Below are 20,657 nucleotides of genomic sequence, written 5' to 3'. Positions count from 1 at the left end.
ACATCACCCTGTGGCTGGCACACGGCCCCCAGTGGCTGGCACACATCACCCTGTGGCTGGCACACTGGCCCCCCTGTGGCTGGCACACATCACCCTGTGGCTGGCACACTGGCCCCCCTGTGGCTGGCACACTGGCCCCCCTGTGGCTGGCACACATCACCCTGTGGCTGGCACACTGGCCCCCCTGTGGCTGGCACACATCACCCTGTGGCTGGCACACTGGCCCCCCTGTGGCTGGCACACATCACCCTGTGGCTGGCACACTGGCCCCCCTGTGGCTGGCACACTGGCCCCCCTGTGGCTGGCACACATCACCCTGTGGCTGGCACACTGGCCCCTGTGGCTGGCACACATCACCCTGTGGCTGGCACACTGGCCCCTGTGGCTGGCACACATCACCCTGTGGCTGGCACACTGGCCCCCCTGTGGCTGGCACACTGGCCCCCCTGTGGCTGGCACACATCACCCTGTGTTAGATATCGCCTCCATGCTGCTGCTTTTAGTAAAATAAACTCTTTCCTTACCTTCTCAGCGCTGTCCCTCCTCGTGTCTCCCTCAGTGTGGTTGAGCTCCTCCTCCACTTCCTGGTTCTCAGAGCCGGTCATGTGATCAGCACAGCAGAGTGCTGATGACAGCAGCAGCAGAGACACCGGGAGATCAGCGCTGGAGGAGGTAAGGAAAGAGTTTTTTATTTTACTATGGGCAGCAGCATGGGGGCGATATCTAACACAGGGGATCATGTGTGATCAAAGGAGGGCGCAGGCAGCTATAATATGCACCGCTCCCCCAGCCAGTCACCGTGGTGCGGTTTCAGCACCATGGTGATGGACAGCGGCAGTGCATATTATATGAGCGGGAGCAGGAGATCAAAGGCTCCCTTCGGCAGCTTTTACCAGCTCACAGCACCGCTCCAAAGCTGCCCCCACCTCCCCTGGACCCTGCAGTACATATATATATATACACCCCCTCCCCCGTATATTCGGATTATAAGACGCACCCCCTACTTTCCCCCAAAATTTGGGGGAACAAAAGTGCGTCTTATAAAGCGAAAAATACGGTATATAGAAACAGGTCTGGTACCGAGAGGTCTGAGAGTCCAAGTTTTCCCCTCTTTTGAGGTAGCGGATGCAGCGTTCCGGCATAAATGGGAAGAATTGGCTAATAACTGTTCAAAGGGGTTTATGGAACTTTTGGCAATTCAGAATAAGGAATTTATAGATGCATTGGATATGGAGATAGAGGATATTCAAAAGAAATTAAAACAGGAACTATCTGATGGTGAATTACAGGTAATTCACCAAGAAATTGATAAAGAATTTCAAAAGTGGGAAAAAGAAGTTTGTGCTAACAAAACTACGAAATTCCAGAGAGATACCAAAGATAAGTTATCTAATGCTATGTATAGGTGGAATCGGAGAACACGTCGCTCCAAAAACCTCCCAATAAAGAGGTCTACCTCTCTCACTTCATATGCCTCTAGTGAAGAATCGTCTAAATCTAGATCAACTATAAACTATCAAACTACTAACTTGCCCTCTAATAGAGATATACAGTCGACGAAACGCAAATTTACGTTTCCTAACAAACAGGATAAGAGAGACAAGAAGAATAATTTGGAGGTAATCAATCTATCCAAACATGTCCTCACAGCAGCTCAGTTAGAGGTTCTGTCAAGGGGTCTTACGTTTTCTCCCACTAACTCGTACGATTCTTTCACAGCCATAAAGGACCTGCACTTATTTGCGAGAAAATTGATTCTAAAGAAGCTATATGCGAAAAAAGGTAATGAACATTTACACGTTAACTATATAGAAGAGGAGGCATTGCAGGCCTTAGAGGATTTACTTGATGAGCAGGATATGGTGTCAAAAGACATGTTCCCAAGGTCACTCTATCCACGTTCTGCTAGGTTTCCCCCCTTGTCTCTGTGTCCCGTGGTGGATATTTTCACCAGAATGGTTATGGAGGACTTCAAAAGAATCCCCCATAAACGAAGAAGAGACAATCTTACAGCTTCACAGCGAATAGCTTTAAGAGAATTACAGTCTCTTGAAGATATAGTCATCAAGCCAGCAGACAAGGGGGGAAACATAGTAATTTGGCCGCAGGATATGTACGAGAAGGAGGCATATAGACAACTGAGGGATAAAAAGACCTATCTTAGACTTGAACATAGCCCTCTTAAGGCCTTTTCAGCGGAATTGGAAATTATTCTTAATGAAGCCTTTGAGAGGGGTATAATCCCAAAAAAAATCTTTGATGGATTGTTCATCAAATTTCCAAAGATACCTACAATATACTTCATGCCTAAAATTCATAAAAATGCTGTTGAGCCACCAGGACGTCCCATTGTGTCGGGCATAGGGGGTCTTTGTGAACCAATATGTAAATTTGCCGATTATTATTTAAAGCCATTGGTTGAGGCCTTGCCCTCCTATGCTCGTGACACAATGGACGTCCTGGCCAGAATTGATGGCATGACTCTTGATCATGACATGCTTCTGGTGACTGCAGACATAGAGTCATTATATACGTGCATTCGTCACCAGGACGGTCTTGACGCATGCCGCTTCTTTTTGGATAATAGTAATTGGGAGGGCTCACTTTGTGATCTTGTTCTGGAATTGTTAGACTACATACTGACCCATAACTTCTTTGTTTTTAGAGAACGCTTCTATTTGCAGCAGTGCGGCACTGCGATGGGTGCGGCCTGTGCGCCTTCCTTCGCCAACCTCTTCCTAGGTTACTGGGAGAGGGAGGTTTTTGGGGGGGAGGGCGCCCAGGCTGCTGACCATGTGCAGTGCTGGCTGCGCTATATAGATGACGTATTTATTGTATGGCAGGGAACAGAACAACAACTATGTAGTTTTATGGAAGGATTAAACCATAATCCCTTTAACATTAAACTCACTTACACTTATAGTAAGACCGAGGTGGACTTCCTAGATATTAAAATCTTGGTGGATGAAAATTTACAGTTGCAGACAGATATATATCGGAAGCCCACCTCGGTTAATTCATTGCTACATGCTACCTCCTGCCACCCGGAGGCTACTGTTAGGGCGATCCCTACAGGACAATTCTTAAGATTAAGAAGAGTTTGTTCCTCTGATTTGAGGTTTGAATACCAGGCCAGAGATCTTGAGAATAGATTTAAAATGCGCGGCTATAGCAATAGAAGTGTTAAATATGGATATATGAGAGCTAAGAAGAGTCAGCGTACATCTTTATTGCATTCCACGAATAGGACAAGAAAGCAAAATGAGGATCAAGTCAGATTTATCTCAAAGTTTAATGGTGAATGGTCGACCATGAAACAGTGCCTACAGCGGCATTGGAATATTCTTAAAACCGATCCATCTTTAGCTTCTTTCCTGCCTGAAAGGTCACTTATGACAGCTAGAAGAGGCTATAATTTGTCAGATGCCCTCGTACACAGCCATTATGTCCCACAAATTAAAAACCCTTTTAAATCAAAGGGTCCACCACAGGGTTGCTTTCCCTGTGGGAGCTGTGTGGCCTGTAAAAATATTATGCGAACTAATATTTTTATTTCCACTGATGGTTCCAAGCAATTTTCAATTAGACAACATATTACCTGTGCCACGACACAGGTAATATATTATGCCACTTGTGGCTGTCAAAAAATCTATATAGGCCTGACCTCACGCCAACTCCGAATTCGTACAAGGGAGCATGTTCGAGACATTATGGCAGCAGCTGCCGTCACAGACCTCTCAACCTTAAAGACAATAGCAAAACATTATAAGCAATTCCACCAATGTAACCCTAAATCATTTATGGTTAGGGGTATCCAGCACATTCACAGTGGAATCCGAGGGGGTGACATACAGCGCTTATTAGCACAAAAGGAATGTATGTGGATTACCACCTTGGGAACAATGTCCCCTCAGGGTTTGAATGAATCACAGGGATTCGCTTCTTTCCTGTGATTGGTCTGGATTAACCCCTCTTGTCCGTTTTTAACTATTGAATGTTCTCTCATTTCATTATGAGTGTCTTCTCCTGTTCCCTAATTTGGTTTTAAATTTAGCTTTTATTTTCTGTTGGTTTTTATCTTTTGTTTATTGTTTGTATTGTTATTTTTTCAGTGACCAACATTTTTGGCCCAGCCCTAGGTGATCCCATTGATGAGTCTCTAGTATATCCCTATAGTCATTCCGGGTACAGCAATAACAACCTTCAGACATAATGCCAAAATTGGAGCATTCAAGCTAATGCATGAGACAGCTGTATTATGAAGAATGGATCCGGATTGAATATTATATGGAGTAACTTCAATCAAGCTATGGACTAACTTTTTGTCCCATGTTTGCTTTTCATAAATTCTTGGTTTTTTTTTTGTTTTTTTTTATTTTGTTGATTTTATACATATGCGGTTATGTGCGCACATGCGAGTGTGTACAATTATATGTGCACATACACATGTGTGCATGCATTTGATAAGTTGATATATACCTCTGATATGTTAGTATATATCTGTATACCGCATTTAATAGTATTATTTCATATTTTCCATCTAATTTATCAATACTCTCTCTTCTGCCAGTTGCATTTGTGGGTGTTTTCCTTTCCTTTTTTACCCGATGTCCTCGGAGCGTCCTCCCTGTCTTTTGTTTGATTGTGTCGCTTGGTGACGGCCAGGCGCCGGCCGCGCCACGTGACGCATCAGCTGGGCGGAAGTGACGCGCGAGTTCACGGGTATGGGGTTCACATCCGCCCTCCAGTATTGGCACGTTCCGCTCCACAGTGTGGGCGGAAGTGACGTGTTTTACACACAACTGCTGGAGGGTGTGTTTACTGCCTTTATCTTTCGCCTACATGCGATGACAACTATCGCTACTATTGGTTGGACTGCCACGCTCTGCTCCACATTGTGGGCGGAAGTGACGTGTCTACATGCAACTGCCAGAGGATATGTTTATTGCTCTCACCTTTTGTTTATATGCGATGACGACTATCGCTACTATTGGTGGGACTGGGCTGTCCGCCCCTGTATTGGGTGGGAGTAACGCCTATGAGCGGTCATCAGACGCCCACTTGCGTTAATATGTCCTGGTATTTTCATTGGTTAATTAGCAAGCATGCTGGGTATTTATATGGGAACCTGGGCACATTAAAGCCACGCCCCCTGAGGAAGGTTAACACATCGAAACGTACGTCGGGGTTTGTTTCTCCTGCGCTCACATTTGGAAGCATGACGGGTAATTATTCACTCATGATGTACTATTGCTGATTGAATTGTTCCTGCTGTGCTGTCAATCTTTTTCACATTCCATTGTGATGTCCCAGTTTCATGGGGTGTCTCGGTGTCTGGTGCTCTCTTAATACATGTGATAAATTTTTGGCTTATGTACTTTCATTACTGTCATCTGGAGAGCCCTGAACACTTAGACTTAACCTCATGATTGTTATTTCTGGGACTATCCAAGTTCATGTGAGATCTTTTGAGCACAGAGGCATTATTACTTTGTCACACATGTGCCCATTGTGATAGCAGTCTACTTTAGCTACATCTTAGGATATTTTGGTCACTCTTATTGTGTATGTACCCTCTTTGTACACAGTCTGTTCATTTAATTAGTGTTATTATTGTTGCACGTATTTACATGTGTCATTTTTATATGACTAATAAAATTTGATATTTTTGTAAATTAGCATAGACTCTATTTCCTCCGTCTTTTTTAGCATCTATTAGGGAGTCGCTGTTGTTATGCAATTTTGCTCTTTTTATGAAGCATGGTAATTATCCATTAGTAAGTTATTTATTATGTTTTGGAGATTTGTTATATTATCATTAAGCATGACATGTTTGGCAGTGGGTCAGTAATGGTGTGGGGTGGATTTTCTTGGTAGGGCCACACAGCCCTCCATGTGCTTGCCAGACATAGCCTGACTGCCATTAGGTACCAAGATGAGATCTTCCGACCCCTTGTGAGGCCATATGCAGGTGCGGTTGGCCCTAGGTTCCTCCTAATGCAGAACAATGTCAGACCTCATGTGGCTGGAGTGTCAGCAGTTCCTGCTAGACGAAGGCATTGAAGCTATGGACTGGCCCGTCCGTTCCCCAGAATCCGATTGACCACATCTGTGACATCATGTCTTGCTCCATCCACCAATGTCACGTCGCACCACAGTGTGTCCAGGAGTTGACGGATGCTGTAGTCCATGTCTAGGAAGAGATCCCTCAGGAGAACATCCGCAACATAATCAGGAGCTTGGCCAGGCATTGTAGGGAGGTCATACAGGCACGTGTAGGCCACGCACAATACTAAGCCTCATTGTTACTTTTTTCAAGTGTAATTTTTGAATCTCTCCAAATCCAGGCCTCCATTGGTTCAAATATTTGATATCCATTGATGATTTTTATGTGATTACGTTAACACCACAATCAACCTTGTACCAAACAAAATATTCAATGAGAATATTTCATTCATTTACATCTAGGATGTGTTATTTGTGTTCCCTTTATTTTTCGGAGCTGTGTATACATAACATATAGAGATGTGTGTGTCTCTCTCTATATATATATATATAAACTATAGGTGTGGCCGATGCTATCGCATCGGGAGGCAAGTGTGTGTACGTGTGTGTGTATGTGAGTGTGTGTGTATGTGAGTACAGGCGGCAGTGGGGGGTCAGCGGCGGCAGGTCCAGTGGTGGGGGGGCCTGGTGGCAGCCAGCAGGCAAGCTGCAGTCTTTCCTTATAGCTGTGACGAAGGTGGGTGTCCAGGGACCATCTCTGGGTTATTTAAATATGGCGGTCGGCGTACTTACGGCCTGCACAGTTGATATTTTTTTATTTCATTTTCTGTATGATAACCAAAGAAATATGAAGATGTTAATTACATATTGTTATCCATTATAGATAAGGGACATGCCGGCTATCTGGGACCCCGCCGATGAGGCCTACAAAGATAAATATACAAGGGATATGTGTTGGACCAGAATCTGCCGCCAGCTTTATCCTGATTTTGATGGGTACATCGGTGCCTTGCAGCAGAAAATTAGTAATTTTTGTTATGTTCTTTAAACATAACGACTATTAATTTTAAAACGTATTGCAAGGATCATAATGTGTTGTGATTTTTTTCTTTTAGCAAAAGCAACGTTGGAGGTCGGCGCGAGATCGATTCCAAAAAATGCAAACCAAGATTGGGAAAAGTGGTTCGTCACCGTCCAAAATCCACTTCTGTCTCTATGACGATTTGAGTTTTTTGCTAACCAGCAGGACTTTGAGGAGGTGATTTGTTAGATATAATTTTAATGTAGTAATGATGCCTAAAATTTGTATTATTACTGAAGACTTGTTTTTCTTTTTTTATCACAGCACTGATGGAAACATTTCGCCTCCTGAAGATGACAGCCAAGAACCCGCAGAATCCGCTGATTCCATGGATGGGTCTTCATTGTGTGGACCTGACTCTCCATCTACTTCTGTTGTTGCATCGGCTGCGTCATCTTCAGGGACGGCATCTTCTTCTGTGCCCCAAAATACTCCCGCCCCAAAGCACTGAAAGAGCTGCCAATCCGGTGGCATAAACCGAGCCACAGCCAAAAAAAGCAAACCCCCCAAAAAATGGATGAGACAACTAAAAGGGTAAATGACACCATCGATCTCATCAACAAATCTTCAAGGGAAGATCACTTAGATTTCTTTTGTGCCAGCATAGCCAGCAAGGCTTGGTTACTGTCACCGGAAAGGCAGACAAAGTTCATGACAACTGTGAATGCTATACTGTCTGCATTCGAGGACCCTTCCCCGATCGCACCATTACCAGACATTGTTATGGATGCCACACAGAGTGTGCGGGCAAGGCCTCCACCACCACCACTGCCGCCTCCACAACCACCACTGCCACCACCACCACAACAGCGTGATGACCAACGCTATCAGCGGCCTCCAATTAACTATTCGTACTATGCTGATTCTAACTCTGAACACATGGGTTACAGCCCAGAATACATCATGTTAAATTAGTTTAAGGGCCAAAGTCAAGCAATAAAGCAGGTACATGATGATAAACTCTTACATTAAGTTCTAAAGTTCAGTGTTGCCGACACCAGACCTGCTATCACCTTTTTGTGAGACCATATTCCTTCTTGTAAGGCAACAGTCTTGTTTGTTACACCAATTAATTATTGTTGAAACATTATATTGTCTTCGGATCAGTTTTCTTCCCTCCTCTGCTGGTCCGGCTGCTCTTCACCGACACAGGAGTATTGCCAGTGCATGGCGCCTTCAGGACTCATGAAGTATTCAGCGAAGGCTTCTCTCACACACACCGGAGTTGGATGGCCTTCCCTGACAGACGTTAGTCACTGGATTAAATACTGGCTGCTGGTACTCCACATCTATGTCAGTGCTGTACTCACGAGCATAGTTGTGGAGTACACAGCATGCCTTAAACACAGCATCAACGGTGTCAGTATCCAACTGGATGGGTGTGTGAAAGATCATCCACTGACTACACATGATCCCGAAGGTGCATTCCACATATCTGCGTGCACGACTCAGCCGATAATTAAAAATCCTCCGCCGGGCATTCATTCCCCTCCGTGGGTATGTGCGCAACAGGGTGATCATTAAGGGAAAGGCCTCATCTGATACCATCACAAAAGGCACTGGATGTGTGGAACCCGGCAAAGGTCTTGGGGCTGGGAGCGTTCCGCCATCTTGAAGAATTTGCTGACCAATCTGTGACGTTCGCCACACCCAAGAATCCACAGTACTACCATAGGCACCAACGTCGATGGCAACAAATTTGTAATGTGCATCAGCCACCGCCATCAGGACCACCGAAAAATACTTCTTATAATTAAAGAAGCGTGATCCTGATAGTGGTGGCTTCTGCACTCTTACATGTTTACCATCAACTGCACCGATGCAGTTTGGGAAATTGGCCACAGACTGAAAGCCTGCTGCGACCTGCAGCCAAGTCTCCTTGGTTGGGGAAGGCATCACCATGGGCTGCAACTTCTGCCAGATCTCGTTACATGTGCACCTCACAATTTGAGGCCAGTTTCACACGTCAGTGTCTCCGGTACGTGTAATGAATGTGTCTATGCAGATGTCAGCATGTTTTCATGGACCGTGTGTCCGTGTGCAAAACACTCTGACATGTCCGTTTTTGTGCAACAGCACGGATCACACAGACCCATACAAGTCAATGGGTCTGTGTAAACATGTACTGCACACGGATGCTGTCCGTGTGCTGTCCGTGTGTGATCTGTGTGCGTTTGTAAAAGTCAAAGGGTTAACATTAAAAAAAATTTTCAAAAACAGGGACACAGACACACAGACAGCATATGGATAGTACACGGATGACCTCCATATGCACACGGATACATGGACACGGATAGCTCCGGTACCGTTTTTTCCGGTACTGGAATTATCTGAACGAGTGAAACTGCCCTGAGAGATGGTGGATTTACCAACTCTAAATTGGAGGTGTAGGGATGTATGGCTCTCTCCTGTTGCCAAAAATCTGAAAATGAAGAAAAAAAAGATTATTACAAATGGCACACAAAATGGCCGCTATAAGATGCATACACAGCCATTCATGGTTTTGTACAGCATTCTCAAATGCTGTCGTAAACTCCCAAGTCAAATAATACCAATAATAATTTTGGGTCTACTTAAATGGAGGGGGGCCAGTCTAGTAATTTGGGTTCGCCACAGCAGGTGTAAAAGACGTCTCTCATTATGACCTGTTTGCGCCAATTGGCAGCTGAGCCGGGGAGAATAATGAGAGCATCTTCAGCACCTGCCGCCAGGGAACAGCATGACTGTTTCGCTTTTTGAGCGGTGCCTATTTGTGTCACAGGAAGTACATCATGTGTGTTCTCTGTGTGCATGTGTGTGTGATCATTTCTGGACCGTGCTACCATTAAAAAAAATACCAAAAAAAGGCACACGTACACACGTTCCATGAAACCACGCTCACATGTGCATAGACCCAATCATTGAAATGGGTGTACGTGTGTCAGTGTCTCCAGGACATGTGAAAAGCATGACCACATGTACCAGAGACACTGACAGGTGAAAGGCCTTATGACACACAAACCCAAAAATTAAACAATTACTTACCGCAAGGTGATGAGCAGCCTTTCCTCAGCAGAGATGGACTTCCTCATCACTGTGTCCATATACTGTACGTAAGCTCTTCTTCCATTATGCTCAGAAACCGGTCAAATGCCGGGATGATGAGCCGGCAAAAGGACACAAATTTCTCAGGATATCGGAAAAAAAATTTGTAAGTTAGATTATATATGGATTTCTTTTACTGACAAACTTTTTACATAACAAAATCTCTTTACATATGGTTAACTTACCTCCTCAAATCTTGGTATAGCACACGAAAGTGACCCTTTCCAGTACGTTCGGCCACAATGGGGTCCACAATGGGGTGGACCCACATTCTTCTTGTTCTCTTTCTGGCCTGAAACTAAGATAAAAAAAATATGGGTTAAGGTCCCATTACACTAAGCGACGCTCCAGCACTCATGAGAACGATGTGACCTGGTAAAGATGGCTGGTACGTCGCTACATGGTCGCTAGTAAGCTGGCAAACAGGCAGATCTATTCAACTACGCAGCAACAATACGACGATCCGTATAACGACCTTGGCGGTTGTTGGGACCTTGTCACACAGCAGCTATTCTGACGACTCCCACCTGCATCCCTGAATTCTGTGTCACCATCGAGGTCGCTCATTGGCAGCAAACACAGCGATGCATGCTGGCCAGCAGGACACCAGCAATCAAAAAATGGACAGGACATTCAAGCACGATCAGCGATATCCAGCGGTGGGGGACGGTCGCCCATATCCATCACATGTAGCGAGATTGCTGGCGAGGTCGCTGTTGCATCACTACAGCTGTGATGTTTCAGCGATCTCGCTAGCCATCTCACTATGTATGATGAGGCCTCAAAAACAATACAATTTTATACATAGTGTAGCTTACCTGGAGTCTTTGCTGATTCAGATAATCGAGCAATACTCCCAAAGACTGGAGGCGTTGTGGCCTGCGTAGCCATACAGTAGTTTCACCCTGTTCTTCGCCATGCTGTGTGCTTCATTGTTCACTACATTCATTTGCACGGTTACCACTCATGATGATGAAAGTGTGCGGATTCCAAAATGGAGATTGATGAGAAGAGGCTGGACTAGGAAATTACATCACATTTTTTTTGAGGTTTCTCCTCTTTATTTAGCTTACAAAAAAGGCAGACAAATCAGCCTGAAAAATGCAAGCAAAACCGCCTAAAAAATGCATGAAATCAGCATAGAAACTGCATCAAAAACACAGCAAAACAGCATTACAAATACCGCACAAAAAACGCACAAAAAATTCCCCATAACTGCACTAAAACCGCACTGCGGTTTCTGACAGGAGATGCAGTTTTTGTGCAGAAAATTCTGCACACAAATCTGCAACATGTGCACATAGCCTTACTGTGACATCGGCGGTCGTGCCCGCCGATGCCCCTTTAGCGACGGCGCCCGCCGCAGCTTCCTCTCACCTGCGCCCTCCGGTTCGCGCGTTCCTCCGCGCTGCTTGCCGCTCTGCTGCGGGTGACCGCGGCGGCCTTAGGCCGCGCACGCGCGTTCCCCCGGCCTCTTCCGTTGGCAGGGGGCGTCGCTAGGGGAGGGTCTGTAGGGCGCACTTCCGGTCTCCGCATATATCAGGCGTCCGCTCTATTCTGAGGGCGCCTGATGATTGTTTGTGACTCGCAGCACCCATCGGTCCCACCTTCTTCTGTGTACCCTGCCTATCCTTGCTGTTCCTTTGTTTGCCCTGTTCCTGGTCCGTGTCGGTCTGCCTGTCTCCTTCCTGTGGTCCTCGCTGTACCTTTCCTGTGGGCTTCCAGCCTTTTCCTACTGCCCTCCACTTCGCTACTCCTGCTCTGTCTGCCATTCCTCCGAGTCGTCCCTGCTGGCTCCGGCTGTCGCGGTTCCGCCCCCTGCGGTCCTGCCCCTAACGATCCCTGTATAGGGGTCGGTCTTCACCAGGTGTGCTCGGCCCAGGGGCTCCGGATCCGCGATCCAGAGGGTCCACTCTTGGACGTATTAGCCAGAGGCGTCACAGTATCATCAGGCCATGGATCCCGCCGGTGCCGCAGCCGCCACACAAAAGGAATTGCTTTTCCTTCGTGAAAATCAGAACCGGATAATGTCCTTTATGAAGTCTATGGACACCCGGTTGTCCGCCCTGCAGACCTCTGACCCCGGGCACGCTCCTCTCTTAGTCAGCCTTCAACAGGAGCTCGCGCAGCAGCGCGACGCCCAATCCCACATCTTGGGTTACATGGCATCCGTGGATGACCGATTGCTGGCCCTGCAATCCTCTGCTGCCGCTGCAACTTCCTCCCCGGATGTAGCCCCTACTCCGGCTCCCCGTCTGGGTAAACCCCCCAGGTACGGCGGAGATCCCAAGTTATGCCGGGGTTTTTTAAATCAATGCAGGCTACATTTTGAGCTTGCCCCCCTTCAGTACCCTACTGACCGCGCCAAGGTGGCGTTCGTTGTGTCCCATCTTGAGGGTGAGGCCCTGTCCTGGGTGAACCCCTTGTGGGAAAGAGATGACCCCGTAGTGCTAAATTTACAGACCTTCTTAGAAACCTTTCGCAAGGTATTCGATGAACCGGGTCGCTTAGCATCCTCCACTGAGGCCCTTTTTAACCTCCGCCAGGGTTCCCTCACAGTGGGGCAATACGCCATCCGCTTCCGGACCCTCTCTTCTGAGTTAGGGTGGAACAATGAGGCTCTAGTGGGAGCCTTTTGGAGAGGCCTCTCCAGCAAGATCAAGGATGAGCTTGCCGGGCGAGACACCCCCACCACTCTGGAGGACCTTATTTCGCTGGCCACTCGCATAGACCTACGCTTTCAGGAGCGCGCTAGAGAGGCAGTCGGAGAGAGAAGGTCCTTTAGGTTGTATCAGGCTCCTGTCCCCCGTTTCCCTGTATCTCCTGTTAGCGCCGCTCCTGAGCCTATGCAGGTTGATCGGGTCAGACTGTCCGAGCAACGCCGCAGGGAGAGGATGACCAAGGGTCTCTGCCTGTACTGTGGAGGGGCCAACCATTTTGTGCGTTCCTGTCCAGAGAAGCCAGAGAGGTCGGGAAATGCCTCCACCTAGGTCAGGTAAGAGAGGACCCCCTAGGTGATCAAAATTCCTCTCTTCCCCTTACTCTTTCAGCTTTGCTAATTACAGGTCGGGGGCGTGGGTCTGTGGAGGCGTATGTGGACTCGGGTGCTGCCGGTAATTTCATCCGCCAGGAGGAGGTTGACAAACTCCAGATTCCGGTGTTGGTATTGAAGAACCCTCGCGCTATTTCCTCCGTTGATGGTAAACCTTTACCCGGACTCATCACCATGATTACCGTCGAAGTAGATCTTCAAATCGGAGCTCTCCACCTCGAAAAGATAGCCTTTTATGTCCTGCCACAATTAGCCCATGCGGTTCTCCTAGGACTGCCCTGGCTCAGACGGCACGAGCCTGTGATTGACTGGCGCTCTGGGGAAGTTCTCCGTTGGGGGCACTCCTGCCAGGAGCACTGCCTACGGGCCTTCACGCGTCCTCGTCCATGCTCGAAGCCTGCCGACCTCCCGGGCTTACCCGCACCCTATCACACGTTTGCCGACGTGTTCAGCAAGAAGGAGGCGGATTCCTTACCCCCTCATCGCTCCTATGATTGCCCTATCGACCTAGTTCCTGGTGCCACTCCTCCCAGAGGGAGAACTTATCCTTTGTCCCCAGCAGAGACCTCGGCTATGTCGGAATATATACAGGAAAATCTGGCCAAGGGGTTCATCCGAAAGTCCTCGTCCCCTGCGGGCGCAGGTTTCTTCTTCGTCCGGAAGAAAGATGGGTCCCTGCGACCCTGTATTGACTACCGGGGCCTGAACAACATCACGGTCAAAAACCGGTACCCGCTCCCGCTGATTCCTGAACTCTTCGACCGCCTGAGGGGGGCCAGAATCTTCACGAAGTTGGATCTGCGGGGAGCTTACAACTTAATCCGAATCCGAGCGGGGGACGAGTGGAAGACGGCCTTCAATACCCGGGACGGCCATTATGAATACTTGGTCATGCCGTTCGGTCTCTGCAATGCTCCAGCGGTGTTTCAGGAATTCGTAAATGAGGTGTTCCGAGACCTACTCTATTCCTGCGTGGTGGTGTATTTGGACGATATCCTCGTTTTCTCGACCGACCTCTCCTCCCACCGGAGAAGTGTACGCATGGTCCTGCAGCGCCTTCGAGAAAATCGTCTTTACGCCAAGATCGAGAAGTGCCTCTTCGAGCAAACAGCGTTACCCTTCTTGGGGTACATCATCACGGATTCCGGTCTTAAGATGGATCCGGACAAGCTGTCCGCGGTACTCCAGTGGCCTCGTCCGGTTGGCATAAAGGCCATCCAGCGTTTCCTCGGCTTCGCTAATTATTACCGGCAGTTTATACCCCACTTCTCTACAGTCACCAAGCCCATTACGGTCCTGACCCGTAAGGGGACGAAGCCTAACGTCTGGCCCTCTGAAGCCGAGGACGCCTTTCTTGCCCTGAAACGCTCGTTTGCTTCTGCTCCGATTTTACACCGTCCAGTGGCCAGTAGGCCCTTCATTCTGGAGGTTGATGCCTCCTCCACTGGAGCTGGGGCAGTTCTCTCCCAACAGGCTCCATCTGGACGTCTTGTCCCCTGCGGGTTCTTCTCCAAAACCTTTTCTCCGGCGGAGTGCAACTACTCCATTGGGGACCGGGAATTATTGGCCATTAAAATGGCGCTGGAGGAATGGCGATATCTGCTCGAGGGGTCAGTGCACCCCTTTACTATCTTCACGGACCACAAGAACCTGGCCTACCTGCAATCTGCCCAGAGACTCAACTCCAGACAAGCCAGGTGGGCTCTGTATTTTTCCCGTTTTGAGTTTAAGCTCCACTTCCGGCCCGGCAGTAAGAACATCAAAGCCGATGCGCTTTCCAGGTCTTTGCAGCCTCCGGAGAGGGAGGAGGATCCATCATATATCATCGAGCCGGCTAAAGTTATCTCCGTGGCCCCCGTGAGTTTCTCTAACCCTCCGCCTGGCAAGACCTTCGTCCCTCCAAACAAACGCCTGGAAGTACTGCGCTGGGGACATTCTTCCAAGGTTGCTGGGCACGTTGGGATTAAGAAGACTCTTTTGCTTCTTTCCCGGTATTACTGGTGGTCCTCTCTCCACCAGGATGCAAAGGACTTTGTAGCCTCCTGCAGGTCTTGTGCTCAGAACAAGGTTCCAAGGACTCTCCCCTCCGGCCTCCTTCATCCGTTGCCTGTCCCAGAGGCTCCTTGGCAGCAAATCGCCATGGATTTCGTGACTGATCTCCCTCGCTCGGCTGGGTGTACTACCATCTTAGTCGTCGCTGACCGCTTTTCCAAGATGGCCCACTTTATTCCCTTGGTCGGACTGCCATCTGCCCCAAAGTTGGCCGAAATCTTTATCCACCACGTGTTCAGGCTACATGGCCTCCCTCTGCGAATCGTGACCGATCGAGGGGTCCAGTTTACTTCCCGATTCTGGAGGGCCCTCTGTCGGCTCCTGGGCACGTCTCTCGACTTCTCTTCAGCGTATCATCCTCAAACCAACGGCCAAGTGGAACGGATTAACCAAATTCTGACCACCTACCTACGCCATTTTTCTAACGCCCATCAGGATAATTGGGTCTCTCTTCTACCTTGGGCGGAATTCGCTCATAATAATCATTCCAGCGAATCAACGTCCAAGACACCGTTCTTTGTGGTAACTGGGCTAAATCCTGGGGTTCCATTGCCCTTTTCCGCATCGTCTGGAGTTCCTGCAGCAGACACTCTCGCCAAGGAGTTTTCGCAAATTTGGAAGGACACCAGAGAGGCGCTCGAGCTAGCCAACGTCCGAATTAAGAAACACGCGGACAAAAGACGAAGGGATCTACCCCCGTACCAGCCCGGGGACAAAGTCTGGCTTTCTACCAAACATATCCGCCTGAAAGTCCCTGCTTACAAATTAAGTCCTCGGTACATCGGGCCTTTTGAAGTACTTGGGCGCATTAACAAGGTAGCCTACAAATTGAGGTTGCCGGCGTCACTCCGGGTCCCTAACGCCTTCCATATCTCGCTCCTTAAACCTGTGGTCTTGAATCGGTTCCAACCAACCTCCATGTCCCCTCCCTCGCCAATTTGTTCTGACAATGTCTTTGAAGTAAAGGACATCCTGGCTATGAAAAGGGTCAAAGGTAAGACTCTTTTTCTTATCGACTGGAAGGGTTTTGGCCCAGAGGAGAGGTCCTGGGAGCCCCGAGAGAATGTCGATGCCCCCCTTATCATGAAAAGATTTCTAACCAACCTCAGAAGGAGAGGGCATATGGGAGGGGGTACTGTGACATCGGCGGTCGTGCCCGCCGATGCCCCTTTAGCGACGGCGCCCGCCGCAGCTTCCTCTCACCTGCGCCCTCCGGTTCGCGCGTTCCTCCGCGCTGCTTGCCGCTCTGCTGCGGGTGACCGCGGCGGCCTTAGGCCGCGCACGCGCGTTCCCCCGGCCTCTTCCGTTGGCAGGGGGCGTCGCTAGGGGAGGGTCTGTAGGGCGCACTTCCGGTCTCCGCATATATCAGGCGTCCGCTCTATTCTGAGGGCGCCTGATGATTGTTTGTGACTCGCAGCACCCATCGGTCCCACCTTCTTCTGTGTACCCTGCCTATCCTTGCTGTTCCTTTGTCTGCCCTGTTCCTGGTCCGTGTCGGTCTGCCTGTCTCCTTCCTGTGGTCCTCGCTGTACCTTTCCTGTGGGCTTCCAGCCTTTTCCTACTGCCCTCCACTTCGCTACTCCTGCTCTGTCTGCCAGTCCTCCGAGTCGTCCCTGCTGGCTCCGGCTGTCGCGGTTCCGCCCCCTGCGGTCCTGCCCCTAACGATCCCTGTATAGGGGTCGGTCTTCACCAGGTGTGCTCGGCCCAGGGGCTCCGGATCCGCGATCCAGAGGGTCCACTCTTGGACGTATTAGCCAGAGGCGTCACACTTACACCAAAATGCCTATGAAAAAAATTATATGAACAACTGAATATTACCAACAACGACATACTTGAGGATGACCTGGAGTTTCAAAATTCTAACTTAAGTAATTTTGCAGATAATAGCAAAAAAGTAAGCATGGGGGCCTAAAAGGCGCCCAATACGCATGCTAGGGTTAATGTAAAAGTGAATGCCACATACAGTCATAGTGGAAAGTGGGGCACCCTTGAAATTGTTCCACAAAATGAAATATTTCTCCCAGAAAATTATTGCAATTAAACATGTTTTGTTAGACATGTGTTTATTTATTTTGTGTGTATTGGAACAATACAAAAAAACAGAGAAACAAATGCATATTCAACATAGTTTCACACAAAATCCCAGAAGTGGACCCAACCAAATTGTTAGCACCTTCAAACTTACCTGTGGCAAGTAAACAGATGTGGGCAATATGAAAATTTCACAAGAAACCTGATAAAAATAATGTATTGTGTGTCTGTGTGTGCCATACTAAACATGGAGAGCAAACAGAGAAGAGAACAGTCTGAGGGCTTGAGAACAAAAGTTGTTAAAAAATATCAACAATATCAAGGTTACAAGTCTATCTCCAGATATCTTGATGTTCATTTGTCCATGGTGAGCAAAATAATCTAGAAGTTTTGCAACCCACGGCACTTTAGTTAATCTCCCTGGATGTGGATGGCAGAGAGAAATTGATGAAAGGTTGCTACGCAGGATAGACCGAATGGTGGATAAACAGCTCCAATCAAGTTCCAAAGAAATTCAAGATGTTTAGGGAGGTGGACCGGACTGTGGGTACCAGCATGCCTGGTCCAGAACTGAAGGGGCTGCATCCTCTATTTCTGGGGGGGAAGCCTGAGAGAGGCAGACCATCCTCTGCTGCAGGACGGAAGGAGAAGAGCGACAGAGATTCCTGCTGAGAGAAGGGGGTGGGAAGTGCCCAGGGAGAGCACAGTGACACATGGGCATAAGAAGGAAAAGCTCACATTGCAGCAGGAGTTGGTGCCAAGTAAGTGCAGTGCGCAGTGCAGAGGAGAGCACGCACTGCTTCCCCCTCCAGAGAGTGCTGGCCATGTGATAGGCCGTGCTGCTGCCTGGAATAGGAGCTGTGTTGCTGGAGGAATTAGCTGTGCCAGCAGAGCGAAGTGTGCAGAGCTCTGCCAGGAGAGCACAGTGTGAGGAGCTGTGCCAGCAGAGCGGAGCTAAGCCAGGTGCCATACACTATGAAACAATGAGTACCGCACCCGCTCTGCCCAAGTGTGACCATATGCGCAAAAAAGACCTCCTGCTGAGGACTGAGACAGACCAACAGTACGTGTAAACGTGGACCCGCCAGCCTCCGTGACCGGAGGAGACTCCCTTGACAAACCTGAGACAGTCGCTAGTACGTGTAGGCTGACGTGCGCAGTGACAGATCTGAGCCCCTGAGAGTAGTAGCTGGACTGACCAAGGAGCACGGCACTGTCCCTGCAGTGACACATTCTGAGTGTGGACTTGTGACTAAGAGTGGTGAGAGCTGGACCCCCTCTCACCGCCCAGCATCCTATTGTTTTCCCCGGAGGCTGTTTCTTTATCGTGGACAGAGACTTGAGAGACTGCATGTGCCGCTGTTGTTGGTGCAACCGTTGGATTCCCACCTGTCAGAGACTGCGATGAGATGACCCGCGCCGCTGTTGTGCCACCATTGGAACCCTGTATTCCCTCACAACAGAAGACTACAGTCCGATAAGTTTAACCTCTTTATTACTGACCTCTCGTTCGTCCCTCACCTACCCTGCCAATTTTCCAGTTCTGCCCCATTCCTCGCCATCACCCTACAATCCCTCACTCCCTGCTTAGAGCACATCCCCCTGTAAATAAACTTGTTTTACCCCTGCTCTGCCTCCACGTGCGTGACTGCATCCCACGTTCCAGCAGGTTATTACAGCTGTCCTGCAGGTTCAGGGTTCAGAGCGATCTATCTGTCACAGAAAAAGTCTCCAGGCTCCTCTCTTCTTCTCGTCCAACTACATGCACTACTGACCCCAATGCCTCACATATCCTCCAGTCTCTCTCTCCAGTCGTCACAACTCACCTAACTACAATATTTAATCTCTCCCTCTCCTCTAGCATTTTCCCATCCTCCTTCAAACACTCTATCATTACTCCATTATTAAAGAAACCCACCCTCGACCCATCCTGCACAAACAACTACAGACCAGTCTCCAATCTCCCCTTCATCTTTAAACTCTTGGAGCACCTTCTCAACTCCCGCCTTACCCGTTACCTCTTCACTCATTCCCTCATAGACCCTTCACAGTCTGGCTTCCGCCCCCTACATTTGACAGAAACTGCACTCATCAAAGTAACCAATGACCTTCTGACAGCAAAATGTATCGGTGAACACTCTCTGCTCATTCTTCTCGATCTTTCTGCAGCTTTTGACACTGTTGACCACCGTCTCCTACTCTCTAGGTTCCAGTCATTAGGCATTAAGGACACTGCCCTCTCCTGGCTCTCTTCCTATCTTTCTGACTGCTCCTTCAGTGTTTTGTTCACTGGCTCCACTTCTCTTCTTCCTCTCACTGTTGGGGTACCTCAAAGCTCAGTGCTTGGCCCCCTTCTTTTCTCTCTCTACACAGCCCCAATTGGACAGACCATCAGCAGATTTGGCTTTCAGTACCATTTTTATGCTGATGACACTCAACTATACGCATCATCCCCTGACCTTACCCCCACTGTACTACAGAAGGCCAGTGACTGTCTGTCCACAGTCTCCAACATCATGTCCACCCTCTATCTGAAACTCAACCTCTCCAAAACTGGACTTCTTCTGCTCCAGCCGTCCACTAACCTCCCTAAAATCTGACAATGCCCTTTCTGTGGGTGGCACCACAATAACACCCCGGCAGCAGGTGCGCTGTCTGCGTGTTACGTTTGACAACAATCTCTCCTTCACCTCCCATACACAATCCCTTGCCAGCTCTTGCCGTTTACACCTAAAGAACATCTCTAGAATCCCTTTTCTCACCATGGAAACAACAAAAACCCTCACTGTTGCCTTGATCCACTCCCACCTGGACTACTGTAATGCTCTATTAATTGGCCTTTCCCCATGTGTATGGCATCATGACATATGAAGATTACCGAAGGATTTTGGGTCAGAATGTAGTGCCCAGTGTCAGGAAGCTGCATTTGAGTCCTAGGCCATGAGTCTTCCAGCAGGAAAATGACCCCAAATAAATTTCAAGAAGCACCTAGAAATGAATGGAATCAAAGCACTAGAGAGTTATGAAGTGGACATTAATGAGTTTGGTTCTAAATTCCATTAAGCACTTGTGGAGAGATCTTTAAATTTCTGTTGGGAGAAGACATCCTTCAAATATGAGAGACTTGGAGCAGTTTGCAAAAGAAAAATGGACCAAAATTCCAGCTGATTAATGTAAGAAGCTTGTTGATGGATGTTGTTACAATATACACAAAGGAAATTAACATGTATATCAAAACATGTGCAATAGTAATAATTTTCTAGAAGAAATACTTCATTTACTGGAACAATTTCAAGGGTGCCAACACTTTCGGCTATCACTGTATATGGCTATGAGTAAATGGATGGTAAC

The sequence above is a fragment of the Dendrobates tinctorius genome, unplaced genomic scaffold (genome assembly GCF_039654945.1).
Source record: "Dendrobates tinctorius isolate UK_male_01 unplaced genomic scaffold, ASM3965494v1 ptg000111l, whole genome shotgun sequence".
In the NCBI taxonomy this organism is placed as follows: Eukaryota; Metazoa; Chordata; class Amphibia; order Anura; family Dendrobatidae; genus Dendrobates; species Dendrobates tinctorius.
Note: the sequence above shows the minus strand (reverse complement) of the source record.